The following is a 19,424-nucleotide window of genomic DNA, read 5'->3' as shown; positions in this document are numbered from 1 at the left end:
ATCCACTTGGCATTGTCACTTTAGCGGTAACCATTGGAGACTACCCACAGCAGGTCACCCGGAACGTAACATTCCTGGTAGTCGATTGCTCGTCGGCTTACAATGCCATCATAGGACGTCCAACCCTCAACTCATGGAAAGCCGTAACCTCGACATACCATTTGATGATAAAATTCCCTACTGATCATGGAATTGGAGAATTGAGAGGAAATCAGGTATCCGCACGAGAATGTTACGTGGCCATGATGGAGATGGACAGTCACATTCAAGCCATGAACATAGAGGAACGTCGGGTGGCGACAGAGCCTGTCGAGAGACTCGAAGACATACCTTTCGACGAAGCCCACCCAGAGCGAACGACAAAAGTCGAAACCCTGGCCGACCCGGCGATACGTCAAAAACTCGCAACTTTCTTGAAAGAAAACAAAGACGTGTTCGCATGGAGCCACGAAGACATGCTAGGAATTGACCCGTCAGTCATGGTGCACAGGTTGAACGTATCGCCATCTTTTCCGCCCGTCCGACAGAAGAAAAGAACCTTTGCCCAAGAAAGAGATCAAGCAATAGCAGAAGAAGTCCGCAAACTGCAAGAAGCGGGATTTATCAGGGAAGTGTATTACCCCGATTCGTTGGCGAACGTCGTGATGGTCAAAAAGAACAACGGGAAATGGAGGATGTGCGTCGACTTCACGGACTTAAACAAAGCATGCCCCAAAGATAGCTGTCCCCTCCCGCGGGTCGACATCCTGGTGGATTCTACGGCCAAACATCAGTTGCTAAGCTTCATGGATGCATTCTCCGGGTATAACCAAATCCGAATGGATGAAGCTGATCAAGAGAAGACTTCGTTCGTAACAAGCCAAGGCCTCTTTTGCTACAAGGTCATGCCCTTCGGCCTGAAAAACGCTGGCGCAACCTATCAGAGGCTCATGAACAAGATGTTTGCACGATAGATTGGAAGGAACGTCCAGGTGTATGTCGACGACATGCTGGTCAAAAGTCAAAGGGAAGAAGCTCATCTGGAGGATCTTAAGGAAACATTTGATACTCTTCGCTCCTACAACATGAAGCTCAACCCAAGCAAGTGTGCCTTTGGCGTGACGGCAGGAAAATTCTTGGGGTACATGGTATCCCAAAGAGGGATCGAGGCCAACCCGGACAAGATTCAGGCCATTATGGGGATGGCCCCTCCTAAAAATATTAAGGAAGTACAAAGCCTCAATGGCAGGGTCACCGCGCTTAGTAGATTTGTGTCGAAGGCTGCAGATAGATGTCTACCTTTTTTCCGAACATTGAAAAAATCCTTTGAATGGATTGCCGAGTGTCAACAAGCGTTCGAAGATCTAAAGGTCTACCTCTCTTCGCCGCCGTTGCTAAGCCCCTCGCAACCAGGAGAAGAATTGTTCCTCTATCTGGCCGTTTCCCTAGCGGCTGTCAGTGCGGCCTTAATTAGAGAAGACGACAAGGTCCAACGACCCGTGTACTACGCGAGCAAGGCATTGCATGGTGCAGAAGAGAGATATCCCCCCATGGAAAAACTTGCCTTCGCTTTGGTTACAGCGGCCCGTAAGCTCAAGCCATATTTCCAAGCCCATACAATAGTCGTCCTAACTGACAAACCTTTGCGACGAGCAATGGGCAGCCCAGCGGCTGCCGGACGAATGGCGTTGTGGTCGGTAGAACTAAGCGAATTTGATATACAATATCGCCCCCGCGTTGCCATCAAGGGACAAGCGGTGGCCGACTTCATTACGGAGTTCACCAGCGCGGAAGGTGAAAAGGAAAAGAATCCCCAATGGAGCATTTTCACTGACAGGTCGTCCAACAAGAAGGCTGGCGGGGTAGGGGTCGTGCTTAAATCTCCGGAAGGCGACGAGCTCAAATGTATGATTCGCCTCAATTTTCCTACAACTAACAATGAAGCTGAGTACGAAGCCCTGATAGCAGGTTTAGACCTTGCTCAAGTTGTAGGGGCCGCGAACGTGGTTGTTCACTGCGACTCCCAAGTCGTCACAAGCCAGGTAAACAGCGAGTACGAGTGCAAGGGTGAAAGAATGAAGAAGTACTGGGAGCAAGCGAAAAAGAGGATAGATGGGCTGCAAGCCAAAATATTCCAAATTCCAAGAGGAGAAAACGAACATGCCGACCGACTTTCCAAAGCCGCATCTGCGGAGCCTATGACCACCATTGACAAGGTACTTTCTTTTACTCAGTCCTCACCGTTAATTGACGTTGTCAGCATACAGGAAATTGGTTCCGAAAACAATTGGACCACGCCCTTAATCTCCTACCTAAAAGATGGCACGTTGCCTGATGAGAAGGAGGCTGCCAGGAAGCTGAAGGTCCGGTCTGCACGGTTTGTCTTGATAAAGGACATCCTCTACAAAAGGGGCTTTTCTCGACCATACCTAAGGTGCGTAGACCCCGAAGAAGCAAGCTATGTTATGAGAGAAGTACACGAGGGGATATGCGGCAACCACTCTAGATCACGGTCATTGGTACAAAAGTTAATTCGGGCCGGATACTATTGGCCGACAATGCAAAATGACGCCCAGGTTTATGTGAGAGCTTGCGACAAGTGTCAAAGGTTCAGCAACATCATTCGGCAACCGGCGGAAGAATTGACCCCCATAACCGCCCCATGGCCATTCGCCCAATGGGGGTTGGATATCATGGGACCATTCCCGATGGCAGCAAGGCAGCTGAAGTTCCTCGTCGTCGGCATCGATTACTTCACCAAATGGGTTGAAGCTGAAGCCCTAGCCACAATCACTGAAAAGAATATAAGGGGTTTTGTATGGAGAAACATTGTCTGTAGGTATGGAATTCCAAAAGTCTTAATTTCGGACAACGGTAAACAATTTGACAACGACTCCTTCCGAGCCTTCTTTTCAGAGCTAGGAATCAAGAACCATTATTCCTCCCCAGCCCATCCTCAGGCAAACGGACAAGTGGAAGTCACTAACCGATCCTTGCTTCGAATCATCAAGACTCGGCTCGAGGGGGCAAAGGGCGTATGGCCTGAGATGCTACCCAGCGTGTTATGGGCATACAGAACGACAGTACGAACCCCTACAGGAGAAACCCCTTTCCAGCTGACATACGGAAGTGAAGCGGTCATTCCAGCTGAGATAGGACTCACAAGTTATAGGGTGGACAATCACGACGAGGGAAGAAATAATCAAGAGCTTCGTTTACAACTGGATCTAATTGACGAAGTAAGGGCGGTGGCTGAGCAGAGACTCGCACGATACCAGGACCTCGTAAGCAAGCACTACAACTCCCGAGTCAAGCACCGAGACTTCAAAGTCGGAGATCTTGTTTTAAGGAAAGTAATGGGCGCAGCCAGAGATCCCACACAAGGAAAGCTCGGCCCGAACTGGGAAGGACCCTACAAGATCGTATCATGGCTAAAAAAGGGCACCCATCACCTAGAGACTCTTGACGGGCAAAAACTACGACACCCATGGAACGCCGAGCATTCAGAAAGTACTACCAGTAGAAGATAGCAAGCAAAACGTTACTCCTCATTACCAGTTTATGATCTTTAGTTATTTGTCTTAGCTTATTCCTGTCTACAGTATATTTTAAGTCCAAAGGGCTGAAAGTTTATCTTTCCTTTTTGAACAAAATTTTACTTATGCATTCATCATAATAAGAGGAGGTTCATTCGGAAACGACTAGTAAATTTTTTATGTCTTGAAGAAAACAGCAAATCCTCTACAACTAAGTCCACAAGTTGGACAATCTTATGGCTAAGTCCACAAAGTGGACGGCCTACTTCTAAGTCCACAAAGTGGACGGCCTACTTTTAAGTCCACAAAGTGGACGACCTACTAATAAGTTCACAAAGTGGATAATCTATTTCTAAGTCCACAAAGTGGACGGCCTATTCTTAAGTCCACAAAGTGGACGACCTGCTTCTAAGTCCACAAAGTGGACAACCCTATGGTTAAGTCCCCCAAGTGGACGGCCTCATGAACAAATCCACAAAGTGGACGGCCCTATGGTCAAGTCCACAAAGGGGACGACCTACACCTATCCATAAAGTGGACGGCCCCATGAATAAGTCCACAAGATGGACGACCTTACACCTGAAATCCATAGGGTGGACGACCTCATTGCCAGGTATGGGGCCTCATCACTAAGTGCATAAGATGTACAAGGGCAATAAAGTGCTGATATGTTCCCTCTTGAACTCGTCACCTTGCCATGATGCAACAAAGTGACAGTGTTATGTTCAAAGTAACGACATAATAAGTTAGCTAAGCTGACGACATTGTTCATGATGGGCGTATAGCCAAATGGATACATCGAAATAGATTAGCTAACAAAAGAAGAGCTGACGCCGTTAGGAAATTGACAGGCATACAATCAAGTTTTATCCAATGACGTTGCCCACGAAACTGACGGAATGATAATAAACGACCCTAAGTTTTTATGAAAAAGAAACTGACACCGTCATCAGTTCAACAAAAATTGAGTTGAAAAAGAAAAACCCCGTCACAAATAAGCTGACGAGCTCATATAATTCTGACTTGGAATAAAAAACACACATACTTGAAGTGTAAAATGACATTAAAATTAACATAGGCGATGTCTTCACAAAAGCCCAGAAAAATGGACGTCAAGTACTACAACTCCGTCTACACTTTTCAAAGAGAAAAAAAAGAAAAAAGAAAAAAAGAAAAGAAAATAGGCAGCACAAGCATCTATGAAGGCTGACGAATCCTTAAACTCCGCCACAGCATCGTTCCTAGCCGTCTCCACTTGGACTAGGATGGACCTCAGTTCTTTTTCTGCCGCCACCTTGGCCTCCGTCTCCAGCTCCCGTCGGCGGGTTTCCTTCGTCAGCTTTTCCTTGTAATCCTTCAACTCCGCGCCCAAGATGTGGTTCGCATCCTTGTACTGCGCCTGACCGTCAGCTAGGTACTTGACGCGCTCGTGCAGACGAGTAATCACCCCTTCCTTGGCAGAGCACCTGTCTGACAGAGCCTTCATGCGAACCATAGCCTAGAAGAAAAAGGGGATGAGACAACGTCAGGGTATAAAAAATTGGTCAGGCACCAAAGTAGAAAGTGAGGCTCACCCTGGTAAGGTCGAAGAGGCCTGACGCCTTTATCTCGTCAATAGTTTGCTCGGCACAAGGGTCCATTTCCTCATCCTTCAAAATGGACTCCGTCACCTCTACAGCGTAGTCTTTATGGGTCAGCAGACGACGCACAGGTCCCTGGGAGATGGGGCCTGACGAGGTCATGGGCCCCTTACCTGCCCCATGAACGGGCTTGGGAGGTGACGGCCTTCGTGAAGACTTGTCCCCGGGGGTTGGGGCAGCCTTCTTTCCTAGACGGTCTTCCCTACCGTCAGGTTTCCTCTTGGCCACGACCTTCCCGACGGGCTTGGGGGCTGACGGTGGGGTCGACTCGCCCCCAGCCTTCTCTTGCTGTTTTTTCTTGGCCGCAACGGCAGCTCGAACCCTTTGTTTAGCTGACTCCATTTCTGCGAAAAATAAGGGTTAGAAAGAGACAGCGTCAGGATAAAGACAAGAAGTTGAAGGACACTCACAACGACGGGAATAAGCGTTCAATTTGCAAGCTTCCTCCGTCGATTCAGGACCACCACAATATAAGTGAAGAGTATCTAATGTGGTTAGATCCCGACACTTCCTCTCGTCCAAGTGAATGGCCGTCACTCGACGAATGAAATCCTCTTGCTTCGCGGTAATGCGTGGACGATTGTTAGCTGCAATGAAAAGTGACGGGTTAGGATATCAAATAAGTAGACGAAGCGAGAAAGGTCGACGGGATTAACTTGAGTCTCTAACATATGCCCATGTGTTATCAAAGCCATTGGGCATTGACTCCCACTCCTCTTGACGACATACCCAGTTTGTTCCTTCTACAAAGAAGTATCTGCCCTTCCACTTCCTATTGGAATCAGGCATATCTGACACTAATTTCAACTCCTTTTCCCTCACTGCAAAATGATACACTCCTTTTGACGAGGAAATGTGTTGAGGACGATAACACCAAAAGAACTCGTCCAAGGTCAGCTGACGGTTCCCACCACTCAGACGACCCCACAAGATCTCGGCACCAATAAAGGTTTGCCAAGTGTTGGGGGCAATCTGACTGACCGATATCCCAAGGAAGTTAGCTAACTGACGGTGTAACGCCGTCAGTGGTAGCCTTAGCCCGGCCGCGAACATGGCATCATACATGCCGACGTCCGCGATTCGTCCCGAGTAACACCTCTCACCTTCCTCAGGAAGACGGATGGGAATGTCGTTTGGTATTTGGTAGCGGGACTGCAAACTCTTGAAAACATTCTCCGACATCGTCGGGAGAAAATTGTTGACGGACCACTCTGAGGGTAAGATGAAGGGACGGTCATCACCAGAGGATCCCGAGGTGCTCTCTAAGGCTTCCTCGTCGCCGTCGCTCTCACCCCCATCACTGATACTCGCCTTTTCACGAATCCCCTGGTCTTCATCGTCTACCCCTTCTTCATCACCACTCACCTCACTTCCTCTAGAACTCTCTACTTCACCGTCAGAAGGAGTTGACGATTCTCTTTCTGACGACCAGGATAGGCCCTCCGCGGGCTCACGACCTGATTGGAAAACTTCGTCGTAACTCGCTCCGTCGCGGATCGACGATTGATCACTCGGGGTCTCCTTAGACATCTGACTACCTACAAACGACGGGTTTTTCTAAGATCCTAGGCAGACGACTTTACTAAAGGGCGTCACTAGAAAAAGTAAAAAGTTAAGTAAGGAAAACTTACGTGTAGGAGGACGGTCCCAAGAAGTTGACGGCTGTACGATTGACGGTGTGATAAGATTGGTAGTGACGAATTCTTTCTCTCAAGATGAACAAGGCGAAAAAAGTGGGAAAAAGGTAAATAGTGAAGTATATATAGGAGAGAGGAGGCGCGAAAGACACGGAGCCAATCAGTCTACGCCATGTGTCCCACCATTTAATGAAGATGGCACAAATTACCATGCACGAACCATTTCCCCGATAACGATAACTCCATGACCCGTCACCCATAGCTGACGGGGTAATGGAGTGGGGGGCAGTTGATAGTGACGTTTTTTACAAGCTGTCAATACGTTAAGGAGGCTGACGGGAATATACAACCCGTCAGCCAGTCTCATTAGGATGCCTCCTTTTGACGTTTGAGGCCATACCCCTTATGTAGCGACGTTAGGCTAACAGATCAAGTTGACGAGTCCAGGCTGACGACCTTGGTTGTAAAGGTCCTTGGCTGACGTTCTTTGTGGAGACATACGTAGGCTGACGACAGTGTAGGAGGTACACGTGGGCTGACGACCTTGGCAGGTAAAAACTGAAGGACTAATCCAACCTTCATTCTTAGCCTATCTTGACTTCTACATACGTGAATATAAGGAAAGTTCTTGCGCTACACGTTCGGCTTTAGTCAAAAAGATCCCTATAAGGAAAGGGCTCTATACAATAGGTAAGGATCCACGAATTACTCTTCTAAAAGGAAAGTACTTCTTCACCAAACCGTTTATTTCGGCCCCATACCACTATATATACCCCAAAACCCTCATGACCCAAAGGTACGCACAATTATCTCAACTCTTGCACTCTAGGGTTGTTTAAAAGACTCTAACTTGATCGTCGGAGGGTTTTTGGCCGGCACCACACCGGTACTCTCTGTTCGATCATTTATTTTCTCTTCGCAGGTGTTACTTCGATCTGAGGAGTATTCGCAGCTTACTGGTGATTTCTTCGGCATCATCAAAAGCCATTCGACTTTCTTGGCTACCAACTCTCACTTCTCCTCTTCCTTCATTTTTTTTTAGTTTTAACCTGGCTTGTAATGGTTATAGAGATTTTATCAAATATTAACCAAATAATTAATTATGCAATAGATCTGAATCAATGAAACATCAAACAAGCACAAATCACATAAACACAATATTTATTATTGTGTATTAAATACTGTGTTCATTTATATATTTATTTTGTATTAATGATTTTTATAAGGTCATATGATCTTATACTGCAAAGTTAATTTTCGTAAATATTGAAGAGGACTAAACAAACAAACAAAAAAAGCTAAAAAATTAAAATAAATAAATAAACAACAAAACAAATTCATCCCAAACAATTATGCATAAGCAAATATGATTCCTTTTTCATTTTTTTAAGGTAATATTCGAGGGCAAATTGGTCATTTAGTCTTTTTTAGCAAAATTTATACACAAAAAGCCCCCCTTTTGAAGTGAAAAATGTACATACTCCCAAAGCATTGCTCTAGCGGTGTGTAAGCATTGCCCCTTTATGCAACTCAAGTTTTGTGAAAGGTGACAATAGCTGATGTGGTTATCTTAAAAAAAAAAAAATTGCTATTGTATATTTGTTTTAAGAAAATCATATTACACTCTTCTGATTCGTCTTTTTCACTTACTCTCTTGTCTCTATTCTGAAACTCATCTATCTCTCAAATATTTCTCACTCTCCACTCATCGTAAAATCACTAGTGCTCTGGCGATCTCTACTCCTTTTTCTTCATAAATATAAAATCTCTCTCATTCTTGCTCGATACTTTCTTAAAATCCCTAACACATACTTTCCATCTAATCTCTCTCTTCTCTCTTTGTTTTTCATGATTTGATAGATCTCTAAAACCTTAAACTACGATCAAAAACCCTACTATACGGTCTCTAATCTCTATGCATCTGTTAATTTCTATATTTATTCCTTTTATTTCTGACTTTGGAGTTTTGTTAGTAAAATTGGTTGGTGGGTTTAACACCCAAAACGTCAAGCTCAAAATACAAAAGAAAATTACACATGCATTTTGGGTTTGTCAGTGATTATTTATGGATGGAAGCAATATAATTTGTTGTTTTTTAAAATTATTTTGTACTATGTGATTTTGAAAATTGAGCTCTGAAGTACAAAAATTAGAATTCCTCTACATCACGTGCTTTGTTTAAGTATGTGTTGAGAACAAATTGTAACCAAATCCAATATTATAAACAATTAAATGGTGTCACAGAGTGAAGAGTTGATAGGATATGGCCCTTCTTCGTTCAAAGGAACAGACGACAAATAATTCATTATCAGTGCAGTGTATTATCCCTTTTTAATGCAACTGCTGAATACACAATCATATAGTGCATTAAAATGCCAAATTGCCAATGCAAATGGAAGATTTACAGTTTATGCTGATAAGTTCCTTTAATTTGATGACTTGCTCGATCGATATGTGTCTTGCCTATTTTCTTTTTTATTGATCGATCAGGGAGAACAATAACCAAATCAGGTAATTATTAACAGATTTCAAAGCACTTGTGGAACAAACCCATGAGAAAAGAGCTATTGACCATGAAATTTTATAATTTAAATAAAATAAAGTAAAATAACGAAAGAAAGGCAATGATCATATTTACCTAGGAATAAAACACACAAATTGGAACGCAATTTATCAAATTTGAAATGAAACCCAACGCTTAACAAGGTAGATGCTCAAAATTAATCTAAATAAGAAAAAGGATTTCGCAAAATATAGATCCAAAACAGAACAAAAAAATTGGAAAAAAAATACAAACAAATATATATGTCAATAGCTTGAAGCCATCTCCAGCAATTTAGGAAAGTTCAAAATGTCAATAATCTCTCTCTCTCTCTCTCTCTCCGCCAAATTGAGAGTTGCATTTTGAACTCATAAAAATCAAGTTCTAAACTTGAGTTCCATGCAAGAAATTAAATAAGAAATAGTTGAGAGCTGCATTTTAACTCATAAAAATCAAGTTCTAAACTTGAGTTCCATGCAAGAAATTAAATAATAAATCGAGTAATGTTACAAATACTACAAATTTTATTATATTGATCTTACGAATTGATGTATCACCAATTAGAAAAAAAAATTCAAATTCAAATTCATATATGAGTTATTTGAAACCCACCAATCATATTAATTGTCAAATACTCTCAAAACCTGGTGGAAATATCTCAAGCTAACCCTTTACTATTTCTCTCTTCCTCGACTTGCATCTCTCCAAAATTCAAACTTCTTCAGTTTTATATAGATTATAAATTATGTTAGGACATTTGTGATTGGTTCTTAGAAACATATGTCAACATTTTACGTAATTTAGCTAATCTTTTGACAAAACGCATTTTACTTGTAATTGGGTAAATCTAGGATGTGTTTAATACTTCAAGGAACAAGATTTCAAGTCCAAGTATTGAAGCCATGTCTGTCCAAGATTCAAGCTAAGAAAGTGTTGTTCATTAAAGCTCAACGGCTAGCTCGACACCTAGCATCTATTGAGACCTGTAGAGTTGTTAAAGCCCATGGCTCGACAGCAGCTCGACAGATAGGCATCTGTCGAGGTTTATGAAGAACATAATTTCAAATCTGTTTTAACTCTAATCCGTGATTATGTGATTATGTGTTTGGGCCGTATCTGGTGACACAGCTAAGAGCACAATTGCACAAGAGCATAATTCCACAAGTGTGACCAAAAAACCTAGTTTTACCCCAGTTCTTGAAGAAGCTGTTGTGTTTGTACACTATATAAGCTGTTGTGTTTGTACACTATATAGTTTTGTGACCAAGCAACTTCACGATCTTCATTTGTTGAAGAGAAGAAGAACTTTGCAGCCAACATCTTCCTCAAGTTGGTGATTGAAGTTGCGTACTAGGATCCATGCAATTAGTTAATCACGTACTGGGAGCCGTACATCAAAATGAGAGATTGTCACTACAAAACAAGTCCAATTGAGTATTGGGGTAAAGGTTTAAATGTAGGTTAGTATAAGGTACTGTGATTCCTTTACTTGTAATCGCTTGTTTTGATAATAGTGGATTCTCGAAAGTGGTGATCTTAAAATCACCAGGTGAGGTTTTTGCCTTTGAGGTTTTCCCCATTCGTAAACAAATCATTGTGTTAAATTTATTTTCCGTTGCATTTAGTTTATTGGTGATTTGTTTGTACTACCACGCATTTGCATGTTAATTAATCAATTAATCCATCACAAGGGGTCACTACGTTTTTGGCCTATCAAATTATAAATTATATTTGAATAAAATTTTCAAAACTCAACCATAAAACATGCTTAAAATTTTTATTAATTGATTTATAATAATAGTTATTCTTTACATCAAAATCCAAATGCAACTTTAAGATTTAACAAATGTTGCTAGTTCCTTCTTGATAGAACACACAAACAAAATTAAACTTAGTGGATCTTTTTCGACTTTGTAGCTATTAGTATATTAGTATATGAATAAACCCTAGGTACTGTTCCTTAGGATTCCTTCTTAAAATTCAATCATATGGAGCTACTTGACTAAAAAATACATTTTCCTTTTATGAGAAAAAATCCACATGACAAAATCTTAAGAGGTAACCTAAAGGAACAGTACATAAATACTGTACCTACATCTTGCCCTTAGTATATATTAGTTTCCATGTATTCTCACCTCACCTAATTGAACAAGAATCAAATTAAGGAAATTTTCCCATGTACAGTGTCAACTCTCAGGGCTATATAAGAGTAAGACTATAGGAACAAAATATTTTACAAAATTTTTACAAATGGTTAATGTGACCAACTTCTTATTGATTTTCATCTGGGCCTATTATTAACATCACTTTTTCATTTAACAATAACAACTTACCCAGTAAGTCTATCACCAAAATATTTTTCACAAAGTCCTTTTTTCTCTCTTGATGATGTCGATCAAGGGCAGTTTATATTTGGAACGAATTAAGTAGGCCCAAGGGCCACCAAACCATTCCACAAGAGTGATCCCAAATGATGGTTCAAAGTCCATGCAAGGTGGTTTACACTTTACAAGGTAAGAGCCCAGCCCGTGACCATGAGGATTGGGCCAAACAACACACTGAGTAGTAAATGAAGCTATTTTTAATTTCTTACCCAAAAAAAAAAAGAAACCAAAAAGAAGTTGTTTTAATTTTTACGTGTGTTTAAGGCAAAAATGGAAGTGATAAGAATCAAATTAAGGAAATTTGATGGATAGGTTGTGGGAATGGACATAAATGCTAGTTGTTTAGGCCCAAAAACAAAACTTTCAGATTCAGTATTTGAGTTTGCACCACTTTCTGTACTTTTAAAGGTTTGTACGAAACAAAAAGTAGGAAAAAAAGGGTACTCGACTTCAGTAAAATCGAGTACTCTAAAGAAGTACTTGATTTCCATAATATCAAGTACCACATTACTTTTTTAATTCCACAAATTCTAGGTAAACAGTGCCATGCTAATGACTAACCTAGGAACTCAAGTTCACTGAACTCGAGTACTATTTAGAACTCAATTTTGTGAAACTCGAATACTAAAAAAGTGGTGCATTACTAAATATTTTCAAAATAGTGCTAGTTTGCTACAAATTTTGCCAAAACATGGTATTTGGCTATTTTCACCATTTACTCTCTCCTTGGAAGATAAATAATTGCTTGTCTCTAAAAGTTAGACCGTTTGAAAATGACAAATTTAATTATTTAACCAATATTTTAACAATCTCTCTCATATGTGGACCCAAATAACGTGACATGAGAATGTTATGCGGTTCAACCACAAGGCCTACATTCATGGAACATTAACTCAAAGGCTACATCTTCTTCATTCGCTTAGAGCATCCACATTGGTGGAGCCATACTTTTAGCTATTTAGCTCCACCAAAAGCTACTTTATCTATTTTACCTTTTCATTTTACAAAACACTTAGCATCAGCGGTTTCATTTTAGCTTTTAACACAACAAAATAAAATAAATAACTCCATAAAATAATATATCATTCAACGCCAAAACACAACCACAACTACCATCAAAGCCATTGAAACCACCACATAGCTGCAACGCCACCACTGTAACCAAAACCAATCAAGAACTAGCGAAGAAGAACCAAAAAAAAAAAAAGCAGAAATATGAGCAAAAACCATATCAGAAAAACTAGAAAAAAGAGCAACCCAGATAAAAACCAATAGATCGAGAACAACCAACCCGAAACCCAGAGAAAGGCTGAAAGCCACGCTTAAAACACAAACCTGAAATGCAAACAAAACTCCAAACCCAGCCCAAAATCATGCCAAAACACACAAACGCTGAAACCCATACCAAAACAGAAACATAGCCCAAAACCTAGCCCAAAATCCACTCTAAAACCTCAACACAAATGCCAAAACCCATACCGAAATTGAAACACAAATGCCAAAAATGGGTCAACGGTGGAGGCTTGGGACTTGGGGCTTGGGTCAGCAGTGAACTAAGGAAGAAAGATGGTCAGAGCTTGGCAAGGGAGATGGAGGAAGAAAGAACCAAAAGCTTGGGAAACAAAGGAGTCTGTAATGGGAAGAGAAAAAAAAAAAGAGAGAGAAAAAAAGAAAAGAAAGAAACATTATTTTAATTGGAGGTTTGATAAAATATTATTATTTTTTGCTTTGGCTTCCTACTATAGTGCGCAACCATAAATGGCTGTGCACTGTAGCTCAAGAGCTAAAATTTTTAAGCTTGGCTCCACCATTACAGCTTACTTTTTAGAATTAGTGGTACTAAAAAGCCATATGTAAATGCTCTTAGATAATGATGTTTACATTGAAACTCCATTTCATGATGGGTTTGACAAACGTACCCATATTAATGACAGTTAATTGAATTGATTGCTTAAATCCCACAATTTCCTTTAGCAATCAATTTCTTGATTAATCTAAATTTCATGATTTCCTTAAACATTCGCTGCCTTAATTTGATCTCCAATATTTTCACTATAAAAAAAAAAAGTAAAAAATCCAAAACTGACCCTTTAACTTTCAGCTTTTTTATTTCAGTCATCTAACTTTCAGTTTTGTCATTTCAATCCTCTAATTTTTAATTATTGTCAATTTGGGACTCCGTTAGACTTCAGTTACTTGCTGCCGTTAAGTGAGCCAAAATAACGTCATTTAGGTTGTTTTTTTTTTTTTAAATTTTTCATAATTAAAAAAATTAAGAAAATTGTTTTAAAAAAAAACATTTAGAAAGACCGCTGAATCAAATTCCATTCCATAGTCCAGTGTGTTATTTTCTTGTTGATCCTCTTCTAAGAATTATTTGAGGTCCTCATCACTTCTTCCGACCCATTATTTGTACTCCAGAGACCTTGTCCGCCCAATCCCAGGCACAAATCGACCGGACTCCAGATCCCCCTCCTCTGTCGCCTCGGTCCCCTGTGGCTGGAGCCCGAGTCCATTTCCCCAACCTGGAAGACACGATCGAAGTGTTCGTCAATGGGTACGGTGAAATTGCCGGCATCGATATCCCTCGATTCTGCTACCACAGTCGCCTCTCCATTGCCGAAAACTACCGCATGTGCCTCGTCGAGGTCGAGAAACGCCCAAACCCGTCGCCTCTTGTTCCATACCCGCTCTTATCGGTTTGTTTCTCTCCCTTTCTTCTTGCTCTTCTTGCCGCTGTTGACCTAAACGGACTCTCCCTTCTTCCCCCACAATTCGCAGTTTAGGGCTGTGGTCAGTACTACCTAGATTGTGAAGGGAATGATCATGGGATTTTGGGTATGAAGTTTGGGTTTGAGATTATTGGGGGAGAGGGTGTGAGATTATTTTCTTTGGGTTTCAGATTTTGGTGGAGAGGGGGTATGAGACTTTGGGTTTCAAAGTTTGGTGGAGTGAGTGACGAAGAGAGAGAGATGGAGAGGTAGAGGCAGAGGCCGGTGGTGGCAAGGAGGTTGTGGGTGGAGGCCGGCGGCAACGGTGAGGCCTTGCACCATGCCCCACAACACTGTGAGAGAGAGAGAGAGATAACGAGAAAGCGAGAGAGAGTTTGACGAGAGAGAGAATGAGAAAACAAAAAAAGAATGTTTTTTTTTAATAACAGTTTTCTTAATTTTTTTTAATTACAAAATAAAAAAGCCAAAACGACGTCGTTTTGGCTCACTTAATGGCAGCATGTAACTAAAGTCTAACGGAGTACCAAATTGACAACAATTGAAAGTTAGAGGACTGAAATGACAAAACTGAATGTTAGAGGACTGAAATGAAAAAAGTTGACAGTTAGAAAGTCAATTTTGGATTTTTGCAAAAAAAAAAAAAAATCTTTAATGATAATGTTTTGCATGAAATATTTGATGAACTCTGTGACTTGAATAATTGAATATTTTTTTGTGAAGTATGCTTTTCTTTGGGAGTAGAAGGGAGACCGACAATCAACAAGGCTTGGAATGTACAATGTCTTTTGATCATGCAATAAATCGTTAATTGTACTCTCATCTATATTGATTTATGATGTTATGACCTCCTTAATTGCAGGAAAAGGCTTCTACTATTATATATAATATATGATATGTCAACATTGACATTTCTCGTGGGCAAATTCTGTTTGGGGTAAGAGTCTCAAATTACAATGTGATGAGCAGCTATGGAGAACCAAAGCTGCTGCAATGTTGTTATTTTGTATAATGATTGTCTTGGTTGTTTGTAATTAGGCGGCGTCTCTTCATGTGATAGCTTTATTTGGTTAAAAAGAAGGCATGCTAGATGCTTGATAAAAGTTCTCAAAGAATTCAAATAATGGGTGTTGCTGCTGCTGCTGCTGCCACCAACCTTCTAGTTTCAACCGTTGTATTTAAAGAAAGCACGCCAACACCAACCAGCCAACTGTACGGAGTTGATGCTACTGCTATATGGATCTTTAATTTTTCTTTCCTTTTGAGAACAAAAAACAGTCACATGGTTGGCATTTTGGGATCTGGTTTTTTCTGCAGGTGCGTGAAGATTCACGTGAATAACTACACAAAATAAGATCTGTGAAAGAAAGGAGAACTAAATAAATCTTTGTCCATGATAAATGTCAGATGTGAATTTCCTTCACCCTTGTTTTGCAAAGTCTTTGACGCTAACAGTGTTAAAAGGCTAAAATACTTCTATTAGTTTATGAAGCTGAAGTTAAGGGTGCATTTGGATAAACTATTGTAAAACAGTATTTTAAGTTTAAAATAAGTCTTTGTAAAAAAACTATAACGAATTGTTGTTGCAAAATAGAATTTTAGGTTTTAAATATGCGTTTTTAGGCTCTTAAAACACCTAACTAAACTGACGCCAAATAACGTGGTATTGTGTGTTTTAATCTCCATCCTATATTAAGAGATGGGTGACATGGTAGCATACTATTAAAATAAAAGGGATGTCCAGTTAAGAGTTAATTGGAGGTGAGCCAAACCCAGGAAAAAATTACAAGACACACATATGACATAACACAACTTACAAAGTTTATTTTCAAGATAAAAAAACTAATTAACTAAGACCACATTTCCATAGGGACTTTAATCTTCAAAATGTAATGCTTAGTGTGTGTTTGGAAAATATTATTTTTGCCAACTTATTTTACTATTTAGCTTATTTTTGCTACTATTTATGGATTCTACTGTACTATTTCAGCTAATTTTTACCTTTATCTATAGTACTTTTAGTAAAAAAATTTCAGTTTCAACAAAATAAGTAGATTCCAAACAGATCCTTAATTGGAAATTACATATCCATTATGGCACTACAACAATCAAACAACCAACCAAATCATTCAAGTAGGCATTGGACCTAAACTACTTGGATGACAAAGCAAAATGTTTGTATTAAAGTGAGCACCAAAAGAAAAATACCAGCGATGGTAGAAGCCATTCCCCAAGGAGTGCTAAAATATTTATGTTTTAATGTTGCCTTCTATCTGTGCGAAGGGACCTCATAGAATTTATTCAAATCATTACATAGCTCGTAGAATTCAGAGTTCATATATCTCCTGAAGATTCCCTTGTTAAGATTGTTGATCATAGATGTCATTGCATTGCTGTCACCTAGCCCATTATTAGTGATTCCCTCATCACTAAGGAAATCCACATCTTTGGTGGTATTGATAAGATGATCTAATATTAAATAGAAATCAGTAATGAATGCTTTTGTAAAGTTGTGATTTCCAACTAGCCTGTGTTGGCTCTAATTCCATGCCAAATTTGATTGTAATTTCTTTAATTATTTCCTTGTATTTATGTGGGTTTATTTGTAAGGAGTGTGTTGAAACTGACACAGCTACACAAGAACTTAAGTCAAACGACAGAGAGCATTAGCATATAAAAAGAAAAATGACAACAAGTAGTTTTGCTGAAAGGAATGAAGTTATACAGAAATGGCAGCATATTGCTTAATGAAGGCATGCAGAGATCATCTACGTGGATGCAAGTCTAAAGCTGTTGGAGGAAAGCACAGTGTCACACATCCAACGGTGGAGTTAGGAGTTAGTTAGTTCAGGAAGTTAGTTAGGATATTTAGCTATTTTCCCGCCTCTGTTTTTTTGTATATATTGAAGAAGAGGTTAATTATTTTGGACTTTTTTGATATTTTCATTTTGTGAATCAATAAGAATTCTCTCAGTTTCCAGAAACTTCATTCTTTTACATGGTATTAGAGCAACATTTTCTTTGATATTCTTTCTCCTTCGTTGAAGCCAAATAGAATTTAGTCTTTAAAATTTTCTTTCTTTCTTGTTTTTCTTTAAGTTTTGGTTCATCCATGGCTTCTAATTCAACAACCAATCAAGCACAATCTAATCCTTCGCAATTAGTGCCTTCCTCAAGCACAGACAGATGAATTTGCTAACAATCCTTATTTTCTTCTAGCTTCTGAGAGTCTAGGAATTGTTCTCACATTGCAACCATTAACTGGTCCAGAGAACTATAAGAGCTGGGCAAGATCAATGTTCTTGGCTTTAAGTGCGAGAAATAAATTTGGTTTTGTGAACAGTTCAATTCCAGAACTAGATCCTTCCTTTCCATTGTTCAATTCTTGGAGTAGGTGTAGTACCATATTGCTTTCATGGCTGACCAATTCTCTTAGCATGGAGCTTAAGGCAAGTGTGATGTATATCAACACTGCAAGAGATTTGTGGATTGATCTTAAAGATCGGCTTTCACAAGGCAATACTCCAAGACAGTTTGAGCTTCAGAAAGAAATTTCTCATCTTTCTCAAGGATCACTCTTAGTAAGTTCATACTTCACTAGATTCAAAACACTTTGGGACGAATTTGTCAATTATCAACCTTTCACTGTATGCACTTGTGCTTGTACATGTATATCTAAGGCTTCTCAATTGGATGCATAGCATAAAGAGCATGTTTTTTTATTTTTTATGGGTTTGAATGATAGCTATGGGAATATTATTGGCCAAATCTTGTTGATTGAGCCATTTCCCTCTGTTAGCAAGGTTTGTTCTATGATCTTGCAAGAGGAAAAGAGGAGTACTGGTCATGGAGTTAATATGGTTTATCCCACTAAGGCCACTGCAATGTATGTGAATCATAATAAAGGTTTTAACGGTAATCAAGGCTAGAACCAAGGTTATCATGGTGGTAAAGGAGGGCATTCTAAGAAGGAAATACCTATTTGCACTTACTGGTCACATAGCAGGTAAGTGCTATAAGCTACATGGGTATCCTCCAGGTTAGAAGCCAAAAGGAAACAACAAGGCTATGGCTAATCAAGTTTCAACAGTCTTGCATACAGGAAATTTTGGGAACTTGGATGGTTTTGCCTTAGCCAATCCACATTTGAACCAAAATAATGTTGTTTTTCCCAGTCTTGGCACTCAATTTGAAGCTGATCTTCCACCACATAACCCTTTTGTTGCTTATTTGCTTCCCATCAGGCTCTTGCACAAGCTCTTTTGCCTTAGGATCCGTTTGGATACAGCTTATTGCTGAAAACTGAAAACTGAAAACACTGTACCAAAATAATTTTTAAATGTGTGAATAGTGCCGTGGGTCCCATTTTTAATTTTAAAAAATCTGAAAAGTGAAGTTTGTGGGTCCCGTGAACAGTACACGGGACCCACAAATGTGCTGAAAGTCAACAAAATCGGCTACTGTTCATGCACAGTAGCATGAACAGTAGCCTTGTCCCCTGTGAAAAGCGTGCAGCAGAAGGAAAAAAAAAAAAAAAACGCTGAAATTTCTCAGCAAAACGCAAACGCAGGTTATCCAAACACACGCTTAGTGTCCTATATCTCAAGTCCAATGTGAGCAACTTCTTAACTTTTTGAAAGAAGTTTCAAGTTTTGGTTTGGGTATTGGTACTCAATCTGCTTATCAAGTTGCTACGATTATGGCACTTGCACCTCCCATACAACCAATCTTAACTCCTACCTCAGCTTCATCTTCAAATTCCTCTAACTTCTTAAGTAATCCATATTGGATTCCACCAAATATGTCACATTCTGTTTTCTCTGCTCATGTTATTAATAGACATGCTTTTAAGTCTTATGATTGGATCTTGGACACTGGAGCTATTGACCATATGGTCCATTCAGTGACCCAGCTTACCACTATCACTTCTATTGTACAATCTTGTGTTTTCTTGCCAAATGGGGAACAGGCCTTAGT

The 19,424-nt window shown here is 40.0% G+C and overlaps 1 long non-coding RNA gene across 1 annotated transcript; it reads left to right on the top strand.

Annotated features, from left to right (window-relative positions):
- Nucleotides 1–15,309: 15,309 nt before the first annotated feature.
- LOC142615432 (uncharacterized) lies at nt 15,310–15,870 on the top strand. Its single transcript, XR_012840755.1, has 2 exons — nt 15,310–15,384; nt 15,486–15,870. It is a non-coding gene; the product is annotated as an uncharacterized LOC142615432 (long non-coding RNA).
- Nucleotides 15,871–19,424: the final 3,554 nt, after the last annotated feature.

The sequence above is a fragment of the Castanea sativa genome, chromosome 11, assembly GCF_040712315.1.
Source record: "Castanea sativa cultivar Marrone di Chiusa Pesio chromosome 11, ASM4071231v1".
Taxonomy (NCBI): domain Eukaryota; kingdom Viridiplantae; phylum Streptophyta; class Magnoliopsida; order Fagales; family Fagaceae; genus Castanea; species Castanea sativa.
The sequence above is the reverse complement of the archived record's forward strand: the minus strand, read 5'-3'. Positions and strand labels throughout refer to the sequence as shown.